Raw genomic sequence first — 21448 nt, 5'->3', positions numbered from 1 at the left:
ATCAGTTTCAGGAGATTTTGGGCTAAGACAATGGGGTCTTCTAAATATACGATCATGTCATTTGAAAATAGAGACAATTTGACTTCCTCCTTTCCTAATTGAATACCTTTTATTTCTTTTTCTTGCCTGATTGCTCTGGCTAGAATTTCTAATACTATACTGAATATGAGTGGCAAGAAAGGGCATCCTTGTCTAGTGCCAGATTTCAAAGGGAATGCTTCCAGTTTTTGCCCATTTAGTATAATATTGACTGTGGGTTTGTCATAAATAGCTTTCATTATTTTGAGATACGTTCCATCAATACCTAGTTTATTGAGAGTTTTTAGCAAAAAGGGCTGTTGAATTTTGTTGAAGGCCTTCTCTGCATCTATTGAGATAATCATGTGGTTTTTGTCTTTGATTCTGTTTATGTGATGGATTACACTTACAGACTTGCATATGTTGCACCAGACTTGCATCCCTGGGATGAAGCCTACTTGATCATAATGGATAAGCTTTTTGATGTGCTTTTGCAATTGGCTTGCCAGTATTTTATTGAAGATTTTTGCATCTATGTTCATCATGGATATTGGCCTGAAGTTTTCCTTTTTTGTTGCACCTCTGCTGGGTTTTGGTATCAGGATGATGTTGGTCTCATAGAATGATTTGGGAAGGATTCCCTCTTTTTGGATTGTTTGGAAGAGTTTCAGAAGAAGTGGTACCAGTTCCTCTTTGTATGTCTGGTAGAATTCAGCTGTGAACCAATCTGGAACTGGTCTTTTTTTGGTTGGTATGCTATTAATTGTTGCCTCAACTTCAGCCCTTGTTGTTGGTCTATTCAGGGTTTCATCTTCTTCTTGGTTTAGGCTTGGGAGGGTGCAAGTGTCCAGGAATTTATCTATTTCTTCCAGGTTTACTGGTTTATGTGCATAGAGTTGTTTGTAGTAATCTCTGATGGTAGTTTGTATTTCTGTGGAATCAGTGGTGATATCCCCATTATCATTTTTTATTGCATTTACTTGATTCTTCTCTCTTTTTTTATTAATCTGGCTAGTGGTTTATTTTGTTGATCTTTTCAAAAAACCTGGATTCATTGATTTTTTTAAAGATTTTTTTGTGTTTCCATCTCCTTTAGTTCTGCTCTGATCTTAGTTATTTCTTGTCATCTGCTAGCTTTTGAGTTTTTTTGATCTTGCTCCTCTAGCTCTTTTTGATGATAGCATGTCGATTTTAGATCTTTCCTTGCTTCTCATGTAGGCATTTATTGCTATAAATTTTCCTCTAGACACTACTTTAAATGTGTCCCAGAGATTCTGGTGCATTGTGTCTTCATTCTCATTGGTTTCGAAGAACATCTTTATTTCTACCTTCATTTCATTGTTTATCCAGTCAACATTCAAGAGCCAGTTGTTCAGTTTCCATGAAGTTGTGTGATTCTGATTGAGTTTCTTAATCCTGAGTTCTGATTTGATTGTACTGTGGTCTAAGAGACTGTTTGTTATGATTTCCCTTCTTTTGCATTTGCTGAGAAGTGATTTACTTCTGATTATGTTGTCAATTTTAGAGTAGGTGTGATGTGGTGCTGAGACGAATGTATATTTTGCGGATGTGGGGTGGAGATTTCTGTAGCTGTCTATTAGGTTTGCTTGGTCCAGATCTGAGTTCAAGTCCCGGATATCCTTGTTAATTTCCTATCTTGTTGATCTGTCTAATATTGACAGTGGAGTGTTAGTCTCCCACTATTATCGTGTGGGAGTCTAAGTCTCTTTGTAGGTCATTAAGAACTTGCTTTATGTATCTGGGTGCTCCTGTATTGGGCATGTATATATTTAGCTCTTCTTGTTGCGTTGATCCTTTTACCATTATATAATGCCCTTCTTTGTCTCTCTTGATCTTTGTTACTTTAAAGTCTATTTTACCAGAGACTAGGATTGCAACTCCTACTTTTTTTGCTCTCCATTTGCTTGGTAAATCTTCCATCCCTTTATTTAAAGGCTATGTGTGTCCTTGCATGTGAGATGGCTTTCCTGGATACAGCACACCAATAGGTTTTGACTTTTTATCCAATTTGCCAGTCTGTGTCTTTTGATTGGGGCATTTAGCTCATTTACATTTAGTGTTAATATTGTTATGTGTGAATTTGATCCTGCCATTTTGGTGCTAGCTGGTTGTTTTGCCCCTTAGTTGAAGCAGTTTCTTCATTGTGCCTATGCTCTTTACCATTTGGTATGTTTTGGAGTGGTTGGTACTGGTTGTTCCTTTCTATGTTTAGTGCTTCTTTCAGGAGCTCTTGTAAGGCAGGCCTGGTGGTGATGAAATCGCTCAGCAATTCCTTGCTCATAAAGGATTTTATTTCTCCTTTGCTTATGAAGCTTAGTTTGGCTGGATATGAAATTCTAGGTTGAAAGTTCTTTTCTTTAAGGATGTTGAATATTGGCCCCCATTCTCTTCTGGCTTGTAGAGTTTCTGCTGAGAGATCCTCTGTAAGTCTGATGGGCTTCCCTTTGTGGGTAACCTGACCTTTCTCTCTGGCTGCCCTCAGCATTTTTTCCTTCATTTCAACCCTGGTGAATCTGACAATTATGTGCCTTGTGGTTGCTCTTCTTGAGGAATATCTTTGTGGTGTTCTCTGTATTTCCTGAACTTGAATGTTGGCCTGCCTTGCTATGTTGGGGAAGTTCTCCTGGATAATATCCTGAAGAGTGTTTTCCAGCTTGGTTCATTCTCTCTGTCACATTCAGGTACACCTATCAAATGTAGATTAGGTCTTTTCACATAATCCCATATTTCTTGTAGGCTTTGTTCATTTCTTTTCACTCTTTTTTCTCTAATCTTGCCTTCTTGTTTTATTTCATTGAGTTGATCTTCAATCTCTGTTATCCTTTCTCCTGTTTGGTTGATTTGGCTATTGAAACTTGTGTGTGCTTTGTGAAGTTCTCATGTTGTGTTTTTCAGCTCCATCATGTATATTCTTTTCTAAGCTGTTTATTCTCATTAGCATGCCATCAAACCTTTCTTCAAGGTTCTTAGTTTCTTGGCATTGGGTTAGAATATGTTCTTTCAGCTCAGAGAAGTTTATTACCCACTTTCTGAAGCCTGTTTCTGTCAATTCATCGGACTCATTCTCCATCCAGTTTTGTTCCCTTGCTGGTAAGGAGTTGTGATCCCTTGGAGGAGGATAGGCATTCTGGTTTTGGGTGTTTTCATCCTTTATGCACTGGTTTCTTCCCATCTTTGTGGATTTATCTACCTGTGGTCTTTATTGTTGGTGACTTTCAGATGGTGTCTCAGAGTATACGTCATTTTTGTTGATGATAAAGTTATTTCTTTCTGTTTTTTAGTTTTCCTTCTAACAGGCCCTTCTGCTGTAGGACTTCTGGAGGTCTACTCCAGACCCTGCTTGCCTGGGGATCACCTGTGGCAGCTGCAGAACAGGAAGAGTTTCTACCAGTTTCTTCCTCTGTTATCAGTTCCAGAAGGATACCCGCCAGATGTCAGCCTGAGCTCTCCTTTATGAGGTGTCTCTTTGTATATACAGGGGTCAGGGAGCTGCTTTAGGAGACAAGCTGACCCTTATAGGAGCTGAAGTGCTGAGCTTTGAGCTCCGTTGCTCTGTTCAGAGCTGCTGGGGAGGTACATTTAAGTCTGCTACAGTGGAACTCATAACCGCCTTTTTTCCCAGGTGCTCTGTCCTGGGAAGGTGGGGCTTTATTTGTAAGTTCCCAATGTGCTGCTGCCTTTTTTCAGAGATGCCTTGCCCAGCAAGGAGGTAGTGTAAAAACTCTCAATCCAGAGCATTTCAGATTGCTGGTCTTTGTGGAGGTGGGACCAGCCCAGCCAGATCACCTGGCTCTTTGTTCAACCTCCTTTTTTTCAGTTGAATGGGCTGCTCTTTCACCCAGGCTTTCCAGGTATGAGTTGAAACGGCCACCCAGATTTGCATGAGTTTTTGTGCTGAGACCTACCACACCGCGGCTGAAACAGCCATGCTGGGAACTCATGGTGCTTTTCAGCCCAGGAATCTCCTGGTTCGTGGGCAGTAATAACTCATTTGGAAATGTGGTGATCACTCACCCTCTGCATTGTTCTTGCTGGGAAATGCACTCCAGAGCTGTTCCTATTCTGCCATCTTGGATCCATCAAGCACAACAGTCTTTTAAAAATCTTCAGCTTCTTTAGTACCAAGAAGCTCTTCTTTATTTACTTTCAAATTTTTCTCAGCAGCTTTAATTTGGAGAAGTGTTTCCAGGACTTTTTTTTCCCGAGGAGTTATTTTTCCATATATACTCTTCCGTATCTGCTTCAGTCTTATTTTGTTTCCGTTCTTCATAAACCGTTTTTTTGTAACTATTGCCTTATCTGATCTGATTTAAAAGACAACTACATGAAGCAATAATTAATGTATAAAGATATAATTTGTATTACAATAAAAGCACAAAGAAGGGAAGCCACAGAACTACATAGGAGCAAGATTTTTGCATACTATTAAAGTTAAATTGATAATAAGCCAAACCAGATTTTTATAAGATGTTCATTATAATCCCCAGAGCAACCACTATGAAAATTTATCAAATATAAAACAAATAACAAGAAAACTTAAATGATGCAGTTAAAAAATGTCTGTTTAACACTAAAGATGACAGTAATGAAAGGATAAGTCAAAAAAAGACATATAGAAAGAAAAGGTAAAATAGCAGACATAAATCTTACCTTATCAAAAATTATATTAAATGAAATGTTTAACTCACCTATCAAAAAATAGAACCTGATAGGATAGCCTTAATATATTCTATGTACAAGTGACACACTGACACACTTTACATTTAAAAGCACAAATATGTTGGAAGAAAAAATATATAAAGCATATGCAAGCAATAACCAAAGAAATCTGAAGTGGCTACACTAATACCAGACAAAATAGATTTTAAGGCAAAAATTTCAAAGGAGATATTTTACAATGACAAAGAGGTCAATCCATCTAATCCACAAGGAATACAATTGTAAGTATATATGCCCTTAACAGAGCTCCCAAACAGATGAAGTGAAAACTGACAGAATTAAAGAGAAACAGACAATTCAACAATATTAAATACTTAAAAACCCTCTTGTCAGTAATAAAATAAATAAGCAGGAATAAATAGTAGACTTGAACAGTGCAAATCAATGTGGCCTAATGGAAATCTCACTCCACTCAGCAACACTGAATACACATTTTTTAAAGTACACATGGAACACTCTCCAGTGTAGATCATACCTTAAGCCACAGAACAACTCTTAGCAAATTTTAAAAGATTGACATCATACAGCATCTTCTCTGGCCACAGTAAAATAAAATTAAAAATTAATAACAGAAGAAAACTTGTGAAAATCACAAATACGTAGAAATTAAACAATGCCCTCCTAAATAATCAGTGAGTCAAAGAAGAAATCACAAGGGAAACTGAAATACTTTGTGGTGAATGAAGACAAAATACAACATCCCAAAAGTTTAGGATATTGCTAAAGCAATGCTTAGAAGAAAATTTATTGCTCTAAACATGTATATTAAAAAAGAAGCCATCATTCTCAGCAAACTGACACAAGAACAGAAAACCAAACACCGCATGTTCTCACTCATAGGTGGGTGTTGAACAATGAGAACACGTGGACTCAGGGAGAGGAGCATCACACACTGGGGGCAGCTGGTGGGGGTAGGGGAGGGTCAGCAGAGGTAGGGAGGGTGGGGAGGGATAACATGGGGAGAAATGCTGGATACAGTATACACCTAAAGTAAAATAAGAAAATTTAAAAAAAGGAAAGCTTCCAATGATAAAAAAAAGAAGAAAAATCTGAAATCAATAACAATCTTCCACCTTGAGAAACTAGAAAAAAAGAGCAAACTAAAAACAAAGCAATTTAAAGGAAGGAAATAATAAATATTAGAGGCAAAATCAATATATACAGAATACAATAATATTTTTTTAAATCAATAAAACCAAAAGTGAATTCTTTAAAAAGACCTTCAAAATTGGCAAACCTTTAGCTACAATTTCAAGTAAAAGAGAAGACAAAAGTTACTATAAACAAGAACAAAAATAATGTTACTATTGCTCTTACAGAAATTTTAAAACATAACAGAATACTATGAACTGTTGCATGTCCATAAATAACCTCAATGAACTGGACACAAGCTCTTGAAACTGAGTCAAGCAAAAAAAGAAAATATGAATTGATGTATAAAAATAAAGAGATTTAATCAGTAATTTTTAAAATCCCACAAAGAAATGTCAGAAACAGATGACTTCATTGGTGAATTCTACCAAACATGTAAGAAAGAATTAATTTCACAAAAGAAGAATTTCACAAAAAAGTGAAAGACAGAGAATGCTTCATAGCTCATTTTATGAAGTCAGTATTACTCTGATATCAAAAACAGACAAAATATAAGAAAACTACAGACCAAAATCTCTTCTGAATATATATATGCAAACATCTTTAACAAATACTAGCAAACTTAATTCAGTCACATATCAAAACAATTATACACCATGACCAAGGGATTTATCCTAAGAATTCAAGTTTTAACATATGAAAAATCAGCCAATGCAACACACCATATTAAGTAGAACAAATTATTAAAGCATGACCTTCTCAATAAATGCAGAAAAAGCATTTGACAAAAATCCAACACTCTTTCACAGAAAAAATTAAAAATTAGGAAAAATGGAAACTTCAACATTATAAAGACCATGTACATAAAAGCTTACAGCTAGAATCATACTCAACGGTGAAAGACTGAAAGCTTTCTCCCTGAAAGATCCAGCACAAGACAAGGAACTCATTTTCACCACTGACATTCAACATTGTACTAGATGTTTCAGCCAAGGCAATTAGGCAAGAATAATAAAGCACATCCAGACTGGAAAAGAAGAAGTAAAACTATCTCTACACACAAGTGATATGACTTTGTATACAGGAGTTTTTTTTCTTCTTCTTTTTTTTTTTTTTTTTTGAGCTATTAGAACAAATAAGTTCAGCTAGGTTTACAAGATCAATACATAAAAATCAATTATATTCCTATGTACTAGCAAAGAGCAATCCAAATTGAAATAAGTAAAACAATTCCATTCACAGTAATGTCAAAAAGAACAATATACATAGAAATAAATTTAACAAAAGAAGCATAAGCATTCTCCTGAAAACTATACAACACTGTTTTTTTACAAAAGGAAAAAGTAAAAAAGACCTAAATAGATTTAAATACATCCCATAGTCATGGGTCAGAACACTTAAAATGGCACTACTCCCCAGACTGATCTACAGATTTAATGCAAGTCCTACCAAATAATTAGTTGTTACTTTTGCAGAAACTGACAAGTTGATTCTAGAATTCATATGGATATTCAAGAGACTCAAATAGCCAAAACCATCTTGAAAAAATACAAAGTTAGAAGTCTCAAACTTTCTGATTTCAAAACTCAGTACAAAACTATACTAACCAGGACAGTATGATACTGGCATAAGGATACACATATTGATCAATGGAATAGAATTGAGAGTTCAGAAATTAACCCTAACATTTATAGTAAATTTCTTTTTCATGAAGGTGTCAAGGCAATTCAATGAGGAAAAAATTATTTTCAATAAATAATGATGAGACAGCTGAATTTCCATATGCAAAAAGATAAAGTTGGACCTAGAGCTCACGTCATACAAAAATATTAACTAAAATGAATCATTGACCAAAAGGTAAGAGCTAAAACTTTATATAAAGAGCCAAAACTCTTGCAAGAAAATATGTGAGTAAGCTTTTGTGACCTTGGATTAGGCAAAGATTTCTTAGATCTGATACAAAACACGCAAATGACAGGAAGAAAAATAAGGCAATTTGGATTTCTTCAAAATCAAAATGTGCCTTTAAGGACAAAGTGGTGAAAGATAACATACAATGGGGAAAAAATTGCAAATTATGCAATAAGGAATTAAAATCCAGAATATAAGTAACTGTTACAATTCAACAATAAAAGAGCCTCAGTTTTAAAATGGGCAACAAATTTGAATAGACATTTCTCCAAAGACATAAAAATATTGAAGAAAACATGTTCAACGTCATTAGTCATTAGGGAAATACAAATCAAAACCATAATGAGATACCACTTCACACTCATTAGAATAGCAAAAATTTAAAAGACGGGCAATAACAAGTGCTGACAAGAATGTGGGGAAATCAGAATCTGCATATTTTGCTGGTGGGAATGTGAACAGCACAGCTACTTTGGAAAATAGTTCAGCACTTACTCAAAATGTTAAGCATAGAATTACTTTATGACCCAGCAATTTCACTGCTGGACATAAATCTGCATTAGTCATCTCAGGATGCCATAACACCACAGTCTAGTTGACTTAAACAACAAATGTTTATTATTCACAGTTCTGGAGACTGGGAAGTCCATGACCAAGATGCTAGCTGATTTGGTTCTGGGTGAGGGCTCTCTTCCTGGTTAGTAGATGGCCACCTTCTGTGTACTTACATGACTTCTTCTTTGGGAGCCCACAGGTGGCAGTAGAAGGCAGAGGTGAGGGGACAGAGAAAAAGAGAGATTATCTTCTAACTCTTATAAGACTACCACTTCTATCAGATTAGGGCTCACTCCTTTGACCTCATTTAACCTTTATTACCTCCTTCCCCAAGATTCCACAATCAATCACAAGCAGATCTGGGATTCAAAACTGGAGCTACCAAAATCATGTAATGCTGGGTACCCTTGTATTACATAATATTTCTGCAGCACTTGAGAATTCTCAAGAGATCTCAAAAAAAAATGACCTATTTTCTCTCTGATTCCTTCTCATCAGGGATCAAATCTTCAATATATGTTGGAAAATCCATTTTAGCAAAACTGCATCAGTTTGGACAGTGTGTTGGCCACAGGCAGTGATTCAGTGTTTCTCCTTAATTGCCCTTCTACACAGTCAACCCATGGCTATTATCGGAAAGAGAAGGGTTTATACAGCAAGTTTGATTTTCCGTGCACTTTACAAGCAATAAATGGAATTAATATGCTTCTCCCTTACTTAACAAGAAAGCTAATCAGTTCAGCTGAACTACTCATTCTTTTTCCACTTAGCCCATCTCTAACACATATGGCTTATTCATAATTCTTTGAACTATAGGGAGAAATGTTCTCCGGACTAGCACTCCCCTGAGAAAAGATTCAAAGAACGAGATGATTTCATAGTTCTTTCTCAAATAATTTTGACCTTTTTGTTTTTTGCTTCCTTGCCACAGGCAAAATTTTACTAATTTCCTAAACTTTTGGATACTTAAAGACTAAACTCAAATGCATAGGTGAAATGGGCTAAACTGTGTCCCTTCCCAATGTCATAGGTTGAAGTCCTAATGCCTCCCCACATACCGTGTGACTATACTTGGAGATAGGGTCTTTAGGGAGGTGGCAAAGGTTGAATGAGGTCATAATAGTAGGGTCTTAATCCAATAAGACCGCTGTTCTTATCAGAACAGGAAGAGACATCAGAGAGCCTTCTCTCTGTGCATACATAGGCAAGGCCATATGAGAATACAGCAAGGAGGGGGCCGCCTGCAAGACAGAAAAAGGCACCTCACTAGAAACCAACCCTGCTGGCACCTTGATCTTGGACTTTTAGCTGCCAGAACTGTAAGAAATAAATTCCACTGCTTAAGCCACCCAGTCCATAGCATTCTGCTATGGCAGCTTTAACAGACTAATACAACAGGTACATGGATGTTATCTCCTATAACTTCTATGTGGATTTATTTCAGAAGGGACTAGTAGGAGTGCAGTTTTTCACAGCTCCAATGGCCCTTTACTACATGGTATTCTTGGTGCACTAAGTTAATGACAACAATAGCAACACCACGACAACTAACTGAAACTTTGAGGTTAAACATGCACCATTGAATTTCGCTTTACTTATTTTGAAATAATTTTGGACTTACAGAAAAGTTGAACCATAGTGCAGAGAGTTCCTGTCTCTTTGTGATCTGTCTAGCAGGAATAAACTAACTTACATCCTCACAGCAATGCATAGACAGTGCCTGTTTCCCCACAACCTTCACCGACAGAACGTGTTGTCGGATTTTCTCACTTTTGCCAGTGTGATAAGAAATATCTCAGTGTTGTGTTCATTTTTTCTATTTAGAGAATTTGAAAACTTTTCACATGTTTGAGGACCATTTCCACTTTTTAAAAAACTGTTATTTCTTCTTCTGGTTTTCCTGTTAGGTTTTTAGTCCTTCGCCTCCACATTTCTAAAAGTTCTTTATATATTAGGGATATCCGTCTATGACATATGCTATGAATACTTTTTTCCAATCTTTCAATTGTCTTTTCACTTTGTTTTTTGTGAGAAAAGAACTTCATGTAGTCAAATTTATCACTTGTATTGCCTTTGAATTTTGAGTCATAATGTGAAAGTCTTCTCAGACATTAAAAAGTAATTCACCCATATTTTATTCTACTATTTGTATGGTTTCATTTTTTACATTTAAGTTTCTAATCTATTTGCTGTTTATTCTTATATATGGTGTAAAATGTGGATCTAACGTTTAACGGTTTTCCAAATAGCTACCAAGTTGCTGCAGCATGATTTATTTAAAAATGTATCTTTATGCTATTGATTTGAGATGTTGCCTTTGTCATATCCAACGTTTTCACCTGTATTTGGGTCTGATAAACATTTCTCTCCTATGACATTAATCTGTTCATCTATTCATGTGCCAGTAACCCACCAATCGTCAAGGCGTTAGAGCATTTCACATCTAGTAGCGCTTATCCTCCTCTTAGGGCTTTTCTTTTGCAGCGTTTTCCTTCATTTGTGCAGGTTTGCTTTATTGAGAACTTGTCTAACTCTGAAAAACAGCTTATCGGCATTTTCATAGGGATTACATTTTGTCCTTGAATTTGGATCACAGATTTAAAAGATTCTAAGAAACTGTAGATATGATCCCTCAAACTCTAAAGGGAGAAATGGCTAAATGGCACAAGATATTTGAAAATAAGTTGACAACAGAATTGAAAACTGTTCACCTAGTATGGTAAAGTGGAAGAATCTAAAAAACTAAAGTGGTTTTTAGGGGACTCGCTCTGGAATTTAACTTCTTTTTAATGTATTTTCAACATCTCTAAAAACTTACTGATTCTTTTTCCTTAGATTGTCTTTAGAACTTGTCTCCTTCCCTTTTTTGGTATCCACTGCCATTGCCCTGATTCAGCTTCTCAGCTTTTCTCTCTTGCACGCTAGCAACCAAGTCTTAAGATGTGTCTAATCATCCTAAGAAAGTAATAATAGAAATTACTCATCTGAAACTGAAGTCTCATTTCATGACATTGTAACTTAAAACCCCATAATAATTCTTTGCTGCCTTCCAGAGAGTTCCCAAATTCCCATTCGAGGCCCTTTATAATCTGACCTAGCTCAATTTTTCTAGGTTTATTTTCCCTCCTTCTGCCATTCTCTTTCAGTTACATTACATTACTCATCTTCAAATTTTTGCCTTAAATGCCCATAAGATTCTTTCATTGAAATTTTCTAGTCATCTTTTAGGATTCCAACTCAAACAGCCAACTCGCTGGGATATTACTCTGTCTTCCCCATGTGCTCTGTACTTACTTATACCATAGCACTGATCAACACTGCAGGGTACATGCCTACAGGTCTTAGTCATCGTTATGAGGTCCAAGATGTAGCATAGTCCGTAGCTTTGACAAATTGACAAAGGGAGTTACAGTGGAAGATAAACACATAAAATGAACTCAGTCCACAGGAATCTCAAGAAAGAAAAGCAGAAAATGAACTTATACTTTGGAAATACTTTAAGAATGATAAAATAGAACTTATCATGTATGTGTGAAGCAAGAACAGCGAGACAGGGCTACATTCATGCACAGATTCTTAGTGGAAATGATAACAGACGCCAGCCCAGGAGCACGTATGTCAATTCCTATCTTGCTTGCATCTTTACCACAGAGAACAGGGCCACCGATCTTTACATACTGTTTGTGCAAATAAGGGAAAAGCATCCCTGTCTCACGACGCTTGCCAACAACCTTCTAGAAGACTGTCTTAACAAGTATGTCTTCATACATACATATATAAAATATTAATATGGATATGTGTAATTATATGATTATATATGATTTTAAATATTATCTTAAATATTACATATAAGATTATATGGTTATGTATAGTACATACAGCAGCCTCATCCACAGGGGATATTTTCAAGATCTCCACAGATACTATTGAACCGTATATACACTACCATATATATATATATATATATATATATATATACACACACACACACACACATATTCATATATATACACACACATATATATATAAATAAAATAAAGTCTTATTTGTGAATTAGCTATATACTGTAATACAAGTTATATGAATATGGTCACTCTATCTCTCAAAATATCTTATTATACAGTAAAATACCTATTTTCAGACCACAGTTGACCACAGGTAACTGTAACTGCAGAAAGTGACACATGGATAAGGAGTCACTACTGTATTATTGGTATAAAAATACTAATCTATGGTGGCTACATTGTGAATGGCACCCCCTAGAGTTGTACAAAGAATAACAATAGAATTAACATCTGTCTGATAAAGTAACTGCAGTTAAGGGACTAGAAGCCTAAAACAGCTAAGGAAGTCATACACGGCCAGGAGATTGAGGCTCACAACCAGGAAACACACACCCAGGCTTCTCCAGGAGCCAATAGTTGTGATACAGGCACACTCCCAGGAATCCTCGAGCATTCACAGGGGATGGAAGAGCTTCCAGGAAGAAGGATGGAGAGAAGGATTTTTAAAGAGTAGATAGATGTTGGTTGACAGCACAATTCGACAAGAAATATTTTAAAAGATGTCTCAAGAGCATTTAGAAATGGAAATGCCTTTCTCTAGAACATGACTCCCCTACAATTTGATCGGGCTATACTAACCTCACTAACTTTTTGATAAGGTGGCCACACTGCCTTGCCCTTTTTCAAGGAGACACACAATGGGCATTTATCAAGAGACAAGAGAAATGGCTTAGACAGATTTCAACTTCATCCAACTGTTTTTCAATCCCTCATGATAAATTTCTACCTAAGATGAAGGAATGTGGACTAGTTAACAGAGGAGCTACGTGCAGTGTTTTTTTTAAGTGAGATGAAAAAAATCTCTATGGTATGTTATTGGGTGGAAGAAAAATAAAAACAAGGTTAAAACAGTGTATGTGATGTTACCAGCTGTATGAGAGAAGAATATGTATTTATATATGCATGAAAACATCTCCACAGGACATCAAAGAATGTATAGTCTTGGGAGTCATGAAGAAAGGCCAGAAGGGAGACAGCGGTAAGAGAAAATCTTTTTGCTGTGTGATGTTTACAATTTCTTAAAAACCATGTGAATGTATTATTACCTAGTCAAAATAAATACAAATGTATACACATGTGATTATGTATCATAACTCATTTAGAAAACTTATCAAAAGACCATTAAAGGGATGGATACATATCTTTTCAGAGTGGGGACTCTGATTACCTCTCCTGTTTAACAGATTCTCACCAAGTGCTTACAAAAAAAAGTGATTATACAATTGAGGTTGGCTTAACCAACAACTAAGGAACCTAGATCAGTTTAGTTTGCCAAATCCCAAGGAACTCTTCAGTTTTAATTTAAAATAAGAAAGTAGGGCTGGGCACAGCGGCTCACGCCTGTAATTCCAACACAATGGGAGGTCAAGGCGGGTAGATAACAAGGTCAAGGGATCGAGACCATCCCGGCCAACATGCTGAAACCCTGTTTCTACTAAAATACAAAAAATTAGCCGGGGACGGAGGTGTGCACCTGTAGTCCCAGCTACTCGGGAGGCTAAGGCAGGGGAATCGCTTGAATACCTGGGAGGCGGAAGTTGCAGTGAGCCGAGGTTGTGCCACTGCACTCCAGCCCGGCAACAGAGAGACACTCCATCTCAAAAAAAAAGAAAATAAGAAAGTAGCATGACCCTGTGGGTTAACAGAAGTGAACAGACCCAAAATAAACTAAAAATTAACCCAACTATAAAATAAATTATGTTAACAATTTAATAATAACAAAATTCATATAACTTTGAGCTACTCATATAAACCAAGAACTGACAGTATTGCTAAGAAACTGGCTTACAGAGTCATTGCCAGTGAATATATTTTCAGACTGGCAGTTTTAAAAATATCTGATGGTTATGAATATGCAACTTACTGAACTTCATTATAAGTAGGTAGGAAAATAACATTAGTAATCTTATAGCAGTTTGATATCATTTAGATGAAGATTTCATAACTCAAACTACTTTCGCCAGCTTTCCTTCTCCAGTTTCCACCTTGCTATAACTTGCTGCAGAAACCCTACACTTGGTTCTTTTCATTTACAGTTCATCATGTTAGAATAGATCTGTTAAGTAAACATGCCTCTAAAATGTAGAATTATTAACAATCCCAGAAAACAAGAACTTTGGTGCCATAATGTGTTACGGTGTAACTCAGGGGCTAGGTGTTAGAGCAAAAGTATATGCTATGTTTCTGTCCACTCTGGCATACAAAATCTAGGAGTTTCAGTGTTCCCAGTAAGCAGCAAGGGGTGCTAAGGAATCTATCATGGGCCAATTGCAATAACAAAGAGCAAAGCCGCATCAACAAGGCCCCTGCATAAGTTGGTCCAGAAACCTCTCCTCCCCTCCCTTTCATGAATTAGCATGATTGGAAAGGAACTAATGATTGGAGAGAAAACCAGGAAAGTTCTTTTAGAAAACTGTCTTGGACTTTTCTACTTCTGAACAATGTATGGATCAGAGCACTCATCCCTGGTTCCTATAGAATATGGGGTGTCATGCAACCAACTAATTATTCTGAGATTCTGCCCCACAGAGCATCTCTGTCATATTTTAAGTTACCCCCAGAACCCAGAATCTTCCAAAAGTCATAACTGCTATGGGAATAGTCTGAGTATGAAGATGTACCTTATATGATGTCATAGTCATCTTCCTAAAGATCTCAGCAGGACCAGGCACAGTGACTTGCATCTGTGATCTCAGCACTTTAGGAGGCTGTGACAGGAGGATCACTTGAGGCCAAGAGTTTAAAATTAGCCCGGGAAACAAGAAAGACCCTGTCTCTAGAAAAAGTTAAAAATTAGCTGGGCATGGTGGCCTGCCTATAGTCACTACCATTACCTGGGAAGCTGAGACAGGAGGATGGCTTGAGCCCAGGAGGTTGAGGCTGCAGTGAGCTATGATCATGTCACTGTACTCCAGCCTGGGTGACAGAGCAAGACCCTGTTTCTTTAAAAAAAAAAAAAAAAAATCATGCTATGCAAAATAATTTTACCATAAATTTACAGAATTTTATTATGATACCACAGAATCATCCCTTGATCTATCTTTAGTCATCTGGTTCTTGATGCTTTAGGAATTATTAAAACATATATACTTTGCCCCAAAGTTTATGTTTCTGCAATATAAGAGGGAAATTCCCAGCCATGTAATACATCCAAGTTCACGTAGCTCAGGAATACACATTTTCCTTAAGGATTTCTGCACATGACCTGGGCATTTTGGCCAGCTCAGCACACACATGGATAAAAGTCATATCAGGGAAAGAGAAAAGTAAAGGAAATCATTTACTTTGATTACACTTTAAAGCATTATAATTACATTTACCCTGAATGTATTAAACAAAGAAAGTCAAAGATAACATAAGCCCCAACCCCATTGTATATAAATCAGAACCACATAATCCCTAAATGTGGCCTAAAAGCATATTTAACAGTTCATTTCTTTTTCTTTTTGAGAGAGTCTCGCTCTGTTGCCCAGGCTGGAGTGCAATGGTGCGATCTCAACTCACTGCCACCTCCGCCTGTCGGGTTCAAGCAATTCTCCCACCTCAGCCTCTGAGTAGCTGAGATTACAGGTGCACACCACCACATCCAGCTAATTTTTGTATTTTTAGTAGAGACGAGTTTCACCATGTTGGCCAGGCTGGTCTTGAACTCCTGACCTCAGGTGATCCACTCGCCTCGGCCTCCCAAAGTGCTGAGATTACAGAAGTGAGCCACCGCACCCGGCCAACAGTTCAATTTTTCTAACATATACTAAGCATCTTTCTTAAATACAGCAGTGTGCTACCTCCTGTGTGGCACATACCACTAAATTATTGGTATCTCCTCACTCCAGTGCTTCCCAAATGGTGAGGCATGGAGGATTTACACTAAGTATACCCGATGAGCCACAATGTGACATGCTCTCATATTTCTAGTTCCCATGCAGTCCATCCAAAAGCATTTTCAAATAGTCCTGTTCAAAATCCTTTTTTGTGAAAGTTGAGATTCCTGGTAGATTTTCTATTTTGAACAAAGCAATCATTAACAAAACCCAACCATAGATGTTAAAAGCAGACCTAGACTTGACTTTGGAAGTAAAGAAACTGCTCCTCCCTTAGCATTTACCATACCAGGAAATGGCACCAATTACCCAGTTGTCCAAGCTCAAAAAATGTCATTCAGGTATCTTCTTTCTTCAATTATTACATCCAAGCCTTCAGCAAGCCCTCATCTCCCCCTCTAAAAGATATCCCAAGTCACTCATCTCCCTACCTCATGTATTACCACCATGGTGCAAGCTACCATTACCTCTTGCCAAAAATCCTGCAATAGCTTCCTTACTGGTCTGAGGAGTCTTTCATTTTCCTTCTATAATCTCAAAGTTCAAAGCAACCTTTTAAAACCTGAGTTAGCCATCTGTTTTCATAAGAAACAATTGATTGGAATGCACCTGTTTATTTTACATTTTCTATGGCTGTTTTCACGCTCAAGCAAATACTTATTATCCAGCTCTTCACAGTTTACTAAGCCCTCTTTTAAAATATAAATTAGATCAGGCCATGTAGCCCCTTCTTTAAAAAAAAAAAACTCAATAGTTTATCTTTACAATTAGAAAAAAAATCTAAACTTTCTTCCTTTAGCCTTCAAAACCCTAAATGAACTAGCTCTTACCCCACCACGTCACTCTGTCTGAGTCTACCTCCTGCTCACATTGTGGGAGTCACACTGCTTTTGCTCCCAGTTCAGGATGTGAGTAGAGCATCCTGCTCCCTCTGCTTGGGACCCTTCTCCAGACCTTCGTCATTCTGGATCTAGCATTAATAACCCCTTGCCTCTGGCCACCCCATCTAGATTATTCCCTCTACTTTATTTTAAATCATACTGCTTATTTGTATGTTTACGCTTTATCATAGAATGTAAACTTTACAAGACCTGGTAGCAAATCTGATTCATTCACGACACTTTAACAAAGCATACATATTAGCATCTAACAAAGCATACATATTAGGAGCTCATAATATATTGAATGATGAGAGAAAATAATACTGGTTCATCAAATTGGCCTCTTTTCTATGCCAAGCGCACCACATTCTAACCATGAGGAACGTACATCTAACAACCCATTATTGAGGAATTAGGGGAATTGCTTAGATACAGGCACAAGAATCAGAAGGACTAGGGTTTCATTCCAAGCTTCAACACTTACTTACTGGATTCCATTTCCCATTTGCCAAACTGCAGTAATGCTACTTATCTCAGGGTGTTTTGGAGAAGATTAATTTATATAACACACCGGCACAGTGATTTTACAATCCCTGATCACATCCCTTCCCAGCCAAAACTGAACACCCTTCACTTTTGAACCTGTTCTAACATAGGTCCTTGACACAAAAATTGCTTGTCCTGGGGGGAAAAAAAAAGCAGCAATACATAAAAATAATGTCTCAGATGCAAAGTTTATTAAAAACGTCCTTCTTTGTTCCCTAACAGAACCGTTTTTGTCACAGAATTTGCATCCTTTATGTAAGTCAGATACAAGCACCTCTTTTTCAGTCAGCCAAGATGTAGTTATACACTAATATTTTCACTTCTGGAATCATGTTTTATAGAAAAAAACTTGGCAGATGCAGTAATGAAGGCAAGAGAGGCTTTACTATTGCTTTAGATCCCGGCAAATGTCTTCCGATGATATCTACGTTATCTTACAATGCATGGAAACAGGATCATTTTTGCTACACCCTGTCTAGGGATGCATGAGTTTATTGCACTCTGTGCCATCAGGAAAGTGAGTCCAGGAAAAAAAGACATCAAGCTTATGAACTCAGTTCTGGTGCAGGTTATTTTCACCAGACAGAATTGCTGAAAAATCAGTCAGCCATTTCTGGCTTCTCCCACAGGGTCACAGAGTGCTGTCACTTCTCAAAAGGCAGACCTTGAGACAAGAATTTGAGTGCATGTAATTTATTTAGAATAGAATCTTAGAAAACGCCTGTAGGGGAATGGAGAATGAGACAGGGAAACAAAAATAACCAGTAAAAGGCAAGTTACTATTAGCGGGTAACTGGAGTTTAATACCCCCAGGAAACTCTGGGACTCAGGGTATCCACAAGTTATCCCTCTGAGGGGTGAAGGAGCCATGGTATTTACAAACTGACTCTAGTAAGTCACTGGATGATGGCTATTCCCAGAGGGCACTAATTCTCCAACACCAGGAGCAGAGTGTGCTCAAACCACCAAGGCAGCCCACAGGACAACAGAAGCAGAGGCTGACAATTGAAAGTCTGGCCTATATGAAATATGATGGAAAGTCTAAAGGGCTGTAGGAGGGACACAGACAGTATCTGCCTGCAGGCCATCTAGGAGTCACTAAGTCTGATTGGATACATGCAACACCTACCCTGAGACCAAGGTTCAGAAAGGTGATGGGGGACAATGTTGGGGTGATTGATTCTCCCATTGCATATTAATTAATTACCTACTATATGACAGAGGACTCGGTCATGAAAAAAACATTTGTAGCCCCTGCTTCTGCTTCTCTTTATCACTGTGTTAGTCAAGTTTTGACAGGGAAACAGAACCGAAAGGAGATAGATATATTGATTATGAGTAACTGACTCGTGTAATGATAAAAACAGAATTTCCATGAACTGCCATCTGCAAGGTGGAGACCCAGGAAACCCAGTGGTGTGATTCAGACCAAGTCTCAAGGCCTGAGAACTGGGGGAGCTGATGGAGTAAATCCCAATATGAGGGCAGGAGAAGATGAGATGAGAGATGTCCCAGCTGAAGCAGTTGGGCAGAAGAAAACAGGGAAAATGCCTCCTTCCTCCACCTTTTGTTCTATTCAGGCCATCGATGGCCTGGATGATGTTCACCCACATTGTGATCTACTTTACTGGGGTTACCAACTAAAATCTAATCTCATCCCAAAACATCTCCCAGATGCACCAGAAATGATGTTTTATCTGGGCACTCCCTGGCCCAGTCAACTTGCTGTATAAAATGAACCATCACACCAATTCATGCCCCTCTGTACACCCTAACCTCAAGCAAGCCAGGCTTCTTCACAGGCCAATGCGTCCTCACAGGTTCTGTTTGAATGACATTTTCCCTTAAAAGGCTCCTTCATCCTCCTTCTGGGCTCAACTCAGCATGCAGCAGCCTGAGTTTTACAAAGCTCCCACAAAACTTTGTATCTCTACTAATGTTTGTCAAGGTATAAAATAATTCGTTATTTCATACCTGTTTGCTCCTACCAGGCTCCAGGCTCCATAGGGGCTGATATGGTTGGGCTCTGCATCCCCACCCAAATCTCATCTCAAATGATAGTCCCGTTTCAGGGGAGGGGCCTGGTGGGAGATGACTGAACCACAGGGGCGGATTTCCCTCCTCCCTGCTGTTCTTGTGATAGTGAGTGATTGCTCACAAGATCTGATATAGTTTAAAATTGTGCCACCTCCCCCTTGGCTCTTTCTCTTCTGCCACCATGTAAGATGTGCCTTGCTTCCCCTTTGTCCTCTGATTGTAAGTTTTCTGAGGCCTCTCTAGCCATGCAGAACTGTGGGTCGATTAAAGCTCTTTTCTTTATAAATTATGCAGTCTTAGGTAGTTCTTCACAGCACATGAAAACCGACTAATACAGGGACACAGAGACTATAAGCACTCAGCACCGAGCAGGTGCTCGATAAATGTTTAATTGAACAAAAGAAGAGTCACAGCAGAGGAACAAATTAAGTCAGAAGGATAGTATTCTAAACAATAAGGTAGGCCATTTATTTATAAGCAGAAAGATGTTCATTAAGAAGTGTTCACAAAATATGATCTTAAATAAATGTACACATATACGCAGAAAAAGATAATAACCACATTTTAACAGTGAATTTTGTCCTTTGGTTTCTCTCTATTTTTTAATTTTCCTGGCATTAAAGCATATTAACTATATAATTTAAAAGTTGAGTTCTCTTTCCCATCTTGCAAGATAGCGGGTGAAAAAGTTGAGAAACCGGATACTAAAGAGAAGAAACCTGAAGCCGAGAAGGCTGATGCTGGTAGCAAAGTGAAAAAGGGTAACCTCAAGGCTAAAAAGCCCAAGAAGGGAAAGCCCCATTGCAGCCACAATCCTGTTCTTGTCAGAGGAATTGGCAGGTATTCCCGATCTGCCATGTATTCCAGAAAGGCCATGTACGAGAGGAAGTACTCAGCGGCTGAATCCAAGGTTAAAAAGAAAAAGAAGGGAAGATTCTTGCAACTGTTACAAAACCAGTTGGTGGTGACAAAAACGGCGGTACCCAGGTGGTTAAACTTCGCAAAATGCCTAGGTATTGTCCTACTGAAGAAGTGCCTCGAAAGCTGTTGAGCCACGGCAAAAAACCCTTTAGTCAGCGTGTGAGAAAACTGCGAGCCAGCATTACCCCCGGGACCATTCTGATCATCCTCACAGGATGCCACAGGGGCAAGAGGGTGGTTTTCCTGAAGCAGCTGGCTAGTGGCTTGTTACTTGTGACTGGACCTCTGGTCCTCAATCGAGTTCCTCTGTGAAGAACGCACCAGAAATTTGTCATTGCCACCTCAACCAAAATTGATATCAGCAATGTAAAAATCCCAAAACATCTTACTGATGCTTACTTCAAGAAGAAGCTGCGGAAGCCCAGACACCAGGAAGGTGAGATCTTCGACACAGAAAAAGAGAAATACGAGATTACAGAGCAGCGCAAGATTGATCAGAAAGCTGTGGACTCACAAATTTTACCAAAAATCAAAGCCATTCCTAGCTCCAGGGCTACCTGCGATCTGTGTTTGCCCTGACAAATGGAATTTATCCTCACAAATTGGTGTTTTAAATGTCCTAATAATCTAATCAAATAACTGATTACCTTTTAAAAAAAAAAAAAAAGTTAAGTGGCTCTTTAAGAAACAATGCAAGCTCTATTATTCAAAAGTGAGGGTCAGGCCAGTTACAGCTAGCAGATCTCTGGGCTAGACAAGGAGCCCAGGGAGAAATCAAATAGATAGGACCCACAGAGGAGATGACTTTGAAATGGAGGCAGTTTCTATCTTGGATAGGAACCTTCATTTGTTAATCCATCCT

The 21448-nt window shown here is 38.0% G+C and overlaps 1 pseudogene; it reads left to right on the top strand.

Moving 5' to 3' along the window:
- The first annotated feature begins 20521 nt into the window (after nt 1-20521).
- Nucleotides 20522-21200, top strand: LOC105730753 (large ribosomal subunit protein eL6-like; annotated as a pseudogene).
- Nucleotides 21201-21448: the final 248 nt, after the last annotated feature.

This window comes from Aotus nancymaae, unplaced genomic scaffold (assembly GCF_030222135.1).
Source record: "Aotus nancymaae isolate 86718 unplaced genomic scaffold, 86718_ANA_hifiasm-v0.15.2.pri h1tg000046l, whole genome shotgun sequence".
NCBI lineage: Eukaryota > Metazoa > Chordata > Mammalia > Primates > Aotidae > Aotus > Aotus nancymaae.
This window is presented reverse-complemented; position numbering and strand designations above follow the sequence as displayed.